Genomic DNA, 6,028 nt, shown 5'->3' with positions numbered 1-6,028 from the left:
CCCCCCGGTGCCCGCCGCCCTCTCTCCCTCCCCGCCGCCGCCGCTCAGCCCCGGCGCCTCCCGCCCTCGGCCGCGCTCCTCCCGCCGGCGCCTCCGCCGGGGCAGCCCCGCCGCGCCGACCTGCGCGCCCCGCGGCCCACCGAGGGCTGACGGCGCCCCCTGGCGGCCGCTCTGGCGCCGGCTGACGCGGAGCGGGGGAGCGGGGCCGGGGGAGGCGGCGGCGGCGGCGGCGGCGGCGGCGGAGGGGAGCGGGGGGGGTGTGGGCCCGGCGGGGGTGGGCGGCCGCGCAGGCCACGCCGAGGAGGCCGGAGCCTCCGCCTTCCTCTGCGCCGGGACAGGGGCTGTGGCAGAGCCTCGGCCGCGCTGCAAGCCCTGGGGATCCCCCCGGGGATCCCCCCGCCCCCGTGGGGGCACCCCCCTGCCTTCTCCACGCAGGGCCCGCGAGTACCGTGTCCGCTCATCTCCCTGGACGTGCGCCTGTGTGTCCAGCCTTCTCCTGCATGGCTCGCAGTAGCCGGGTAGGTGGCAGGGATGCCAGGGGACACGCTCTGCCCTCCTCCGCGTCTGGACCTGGCGAGGCTGGGGGAACGCGTCCGAGAAAACCTCGGCACGAAGTACAGCTATACAACATATGCAATCTATACAGGGTTTGTAAAGACCCGCTCGTTTGCACACACACACACACGCTCAGCTGAAAGAGTGCTTGAAGAAAATGCACGAGGCCCTCAGTAATGCAAAGTCAAGTCAGAAGAGACAGCTGAAATGCCACGAAAAAGGGAATTTTCTTTCTTCCTGCTTTTCAGTCCTGCGTTATTTCTCTGCACATCCACACCTGCCTCATGGTTTTCAGCTTTCTGGGCTTTTTGGAGTGAAACTTTTATATGCTTTGGATGCCAACCCAGAGTCTGCGGGCCCTGCCCACAGGTCACAGGGGCTTGGACAGTTACTGCACCTTCCTCTAATCTTTGCTACAGATCCTCTGATGACCAAACAGTGGAAAAGGGGACAAAATGCACACATACCACGGAGAGCTTCAGTTCTTTGCATGACCATACCCCTGGATAGCTTACTCCAGCATGACAGCAAAGTAGTGACCAGTCCAGCAGCACGCTGAAGCCACCACAAACATGAGGAATGGCTTGCGAGGTTTTGTCCATCCTACAAAGAGAGAAGAGATCACTCACTGTTCCTGAGAGACGGCAGCAATCAAGGTCATGTTCGCTGAAGATCACAGCAGGACACAGCTCCATCGAGTTGAGCAGCAGACCCACAAGAGGTGCAGAGTAGAATGCATTTACGGGATGGGATGGGATTACCAACGCATGGGAATGTCTCCATCCTATCTTCTGTATCTGGTAAGAAAAACTCAGCTAAGCAAGAACCTCCAAACTGGGCTTCAAGAGCTAAAGGTAACAAAAATCAAAGCCAGCATCCAGAGGACTCATCTTTTAAACATTTGGGTTCAGCAGGACACAAATGCACATCGCTGCTGTCTACGCTGGGGTTTTTTTTCATGTGTCTATACAGAAGCCACATGAGACAGCCACGTGTATGCAGGTTGCACTAGAAGCCTTTGCGTGCTCAGAGCTTTATAGTACCAGCATCATTATGGATATGGAAAGTGACTCTACCTAGCTTGCGTGGATAGAACACGTCAGAGAGAACTTGAACTGATCTGTCATGTAACTGCTCCCAATCAATGCTGTGAAGCCATCCTGTACACAGAAGAACGTGTTCCTTGGCTGGAAGCCTGATGAATATTTAGAGCCAAGGAACATGTTGTTTAAAACTGATAGTAGAATGCAAAGTGAATCATGGACCATGGGCAAAAAGATTTGAAAGAGGGAAGAAGTTGTATGAGCATTTTGGAAATAAGACGTACTGGCAGAAGGAACAGAAATGAAGAATTTCTTGACCATCTGGAATGGTGACACCCAATAATTTGTTCTGCAGTGATGAGGCCCAGTGACTACTGGTAGAAATGAAGACTTCCAAAAACTGTGTAAAAGACACTGACCTTTTCTCTGGTGAAGGGCATGGATGCTGTAGAAATCACTTGGGTTGAACAAGAAAAGGCCTCAACAGCTTCTAGAAATTAAGGGACTGTTACTCTTACAGAGACTGCAAGTTACATCCACCAACCTCTTAATCTCCTTTTTTTTTTTTTTTTTAAAATACTGTTCTTGCTCTTTGGCTGTATCAGAGAGCTGCTTATAACACCACAGGCCAATGCTGAGCACAACAAATTCTTAGCAAATAATGTACCTACGTGTATGGAAGGAAGAGCACGAGCCAGGGAATGGAGGAGTTTCTTCCTAATTAAGCTGCTGGCATACTGCTTAGCTGATGTCCTGACCAACTGTTTAATTTGCTATTTTCAGCAGCTTCATACATGTTGCCTCTTGTCTTCATCTTGCCCCCACTGGTACTGATGTGAAGCGCCTCTTAATTTCCATGAGAGCAGGGCAAGACTTTCACACAACATTTTTGCCCAGCGGGAGCTCTTATGCAGGGAGCCCAATCCCACGAGATGTGCTCAGCTGCTGGCAGTCCTTTGGTGGTAACTGGATAAGGCACATTTCAGGCAAGTCTCCCCTTGGCAGGAGGTACTTCCATACCTGAGAAGGTCAGGTCTTTGGACTTCATCTCCTCTCACAAATACCTGCTGGCTGCTCTCCGTGGTGTGCAGAACCTGTGTGCTGGGAATGCATGACCACAGCCCCTGTCTGGATGGGAGTTGGGAAGAGGATTAGCTCTGCATTCAGTTCAGATGTAATCACAAGCATATCAAGTTGTAAAGCATCACAACTTTCACAATTCTAAAAATAAACATAAGCAGTTTGTTTCAAGCCGTTTGGCAGCCAAAGGGCTAATATATTAATAACATTAGACCAACAATAGCCCAGAACAATAACTACGGAACAATAGATTCTATCACTTCTGAAAATAGCCCTGTTTGGAAAAAAGAAAACATTTTTCCAAGAGCCACAAACCAGATGTAGTAGCTTCTTTATAGATCTCCACTAAGGCTTCACAAAGTGGAAGACTGGTGTGATACCTCCGAAGTCAGGTGGGAGCTTCTGTGGGTGAGAGAGTGGACTGGGACACACTTAGACCCCGTGGATGCGGTTTGGTCTAGTTGAATCACGCATTAATCTGAGTTTTGCTTTCTCGATCCTGCCTATGCTTACGCAATACCTTTCTCTCCAAGTAGATCCATTGATTTGTTAACTTCCCAGCATGTAGTACAAAGCAGCATGTAAACAAGCGTGGCTTGTAGCCAACAGCTTGGTATTTCAGCATCAGACCTTGTTGACAAAGAGACTGGATTGTCAAAGAAGTTAAACTTGAAGACAATGTAGTGAGAGAAATAACTGAAACTCCACTGCTGGCACAGGATGAAATTCGCTTGTCTTCACCTGAAAATATGAATCCGTGCCGGAGACTCAGAGTCAGATTTTTTTTTTTTTTATCAGAACAATGGGAATAGCAAGTTTATGATTAAAAGTTCTGAAATGTGCAAATACGACGTGCTGCGAGGAGCTCGCCTGACCCCACGTACCTCTGTAGGAACACCAAGCAGCCAAGCCCATTAAGGATTTACAGAAACTGCAGTCCTTCTGAGATCTTTACTGTGAGCTGACAGTTCAGCTTTGAGCACCCACGTATTGCCAGTGAGCTCCAGCCTCCGGTCACCGCTCAGACACGGTCAGGTTCTCCACTTACTGGCCAAGGCTCTGCCCGTCCAAAGAACCTCTGGCAAATTGTCAATACAAGATGAATGCCCAACCATAAATGGGGCCTTCATATTTAAAGCGTGTGTGCTTGTGTGTATATGGGGGAGAGAAGAAAATCATAGGACTAACGAGCTATGATTAAGCTCAGAAATAATGGTTTCCTGTTCAAACACAGAGCTATGTCTCTTCTTAGTACAACTACCTCATCCCCAATTGTGTCTATTAAAGACAATTACTGGAGGAGACAGATATGTGTAACCAGATGTGGAAACAACGGTCATGTTATGCACAGTGCCATAAGCAGTTTAAATTCCTCGGGGCTGAACAAGTTATGTATAAAAAAATTGTGTGTGTGTGTGTTTGTGCACAGAGAAGCAGCTGTCAATGGGGAAATCCCCTTAGCCCACTTTAATCCTACGTTCCACAGTCCCCAGGGATTAGACAAATGCACTAACATTATTTACTGTAATGCTCCTTCCCTGGGGGGCTTCAGTCCATGAAATCCACTCCAGCATTTGCAAGTTCCAGTTGTGAAATAGGCTGCGCGCGTTCTATATTTGGTAGCTCACAAGTACTCTTGTAGTTGGGCCCGGAGTGATGAAAGGACAGGAGTCAGGAGTTCAGCTCAAGCAGAGGCTCACAGGGAGTGGGCTCGGGCTCAGAGTGGGAGCTCATTTCTCACTGCACAGGTCTTACACAGGCACCAAGGCATTGCAGTGACTGCTGAGAGGGGACAGTGTTCACAGGACTATACAAGATGCTTTCTTAAAATTAAAGATGCTATCACAGTATTATTCCTCCCATCTACACACTGGGAGCAAGAAATGAGGCTTTAAACCCAGCCATGCCAGTGAAACCTCATGTGCCTTCTGCTTTCCTTTTCCTATGATGAAATACGTGTTTGAGCTCGGGTACAATCCCTGTGAAATTAGTGACGAGGATTCCATTGATTCAGATGCGCAATTCTCACAGTCCCAATAAGGCTGTGACAGTGCAAACTGCACAACGCCATCAAACTCTTATGACCATCTGGGTTCAACTGATGGACACAGTGCCCAGCAATAACATACAAACGTTTCAGGCTGGGCTCCCAAGAACCCTCTAACATATTTGCAATGCTAGCTGATTGCTCCATCTCTTGTTTGAGCTTCCTGTCTAAGTTTATTATAGCTTCTTCGAAGAGAGTAAACATTAAATTCTATATTAGGCTGTCCTTGCCTTGAATTCATATGCAGTTTAAATTCTTTAACTTAGATGACTGTACCAACTCAGCACTACAGTTTGAATTACTGCTGCCACAAATGAGATGGCAAGCCACAGTCACAGCGAGCATCACCCTGAAGAAGCCACTGCTGGTAGTACAGGGGCAGGTTTGGCCCCATGTCTTTCAGGCAGCAGCAAACAGTACAAACTTCAAAGGCAAAGGAATTTCACAGAATCATAGAATGGTTGAGGTTGGAAGGGATCTCTGGAGGTATCTGGTCCACCCCCTGCTGAAGCAGGGTCACCTAAAGAAGGCCGCCAAGGACTGTGTCCGGATGGCTTTTGAATATCTCCAAGGATGGAGACACCACAACCTCTGCGGGCAACCTGTTACAGCGCTCGGTCACCTCACTTGAAAAAGTGTTTTCCTGATGTTCAGACAGAACCTCCTGTCTTTCAGTTTGTGCCCTTTCCCTCTTGTCCTGTTTGTTGTTGATGTTTTTTGCACTGCTGACATGATGTCTCAGGCTGGACTCTGAAGCCTGGCTTTGTCACCATAATCACTGGGCCAGCGGAGCTGTATTGTGCTGAATGCAAAGGAAATAATTCTCCATAATAGGAGATTCATATGAGGACTAATATAATTTTTTTCCAATTTACACTGAAGTCATAATAAAAGCTATACTCATGTTACTGGCCTTCATCCTGCAACAGCTTGCTTACTGCAGTAAACTTCACTCAGTGGTAAATACAAGAGGGTACTCACATGCATGAGGAGAACCCCCATGCACAAACCTCCCAGGCCTGGGCTCTGAACCTGTTTCTTTCATGCCGTTTACAGTCAGGAACATGAATAAGCACCTGAGAGAGAACGAGGGAGAGGAGCAGGGCTTCTGTGACCAGCAGCCCCCGTGCTGCTGAGGTTAAACAGACTGTGGAGGAGATGAGATTAGAAATCTCCCATCCATCCCCCTTCCCTGCGTAACTGAAGTTCATTCCAGACATACTGGCCTGGAGTGTCAGCTGGCATCTTCTGGGCTTCACAGAAAGAATCACTGCCATTCAGCACCACTTTTTTCATTTAAATT

The sequence above is a fragment of the Haliaeetus albicilla genome, chromosome 12 (assembly GCF_947461875.1).
Source record: "Haliaeetus albicilla chromosome 12, bHalAlb1.1, whole genome shotgun sequence".
NCBI lineage: Eukaryota > Metazoa > Chordata > Aves > Accipitriformes > Accipitridae > Haliaeetus > Haliaeetus albicilla.
This window is presented reverse-complemented; position numbering follows the sequence as displayed.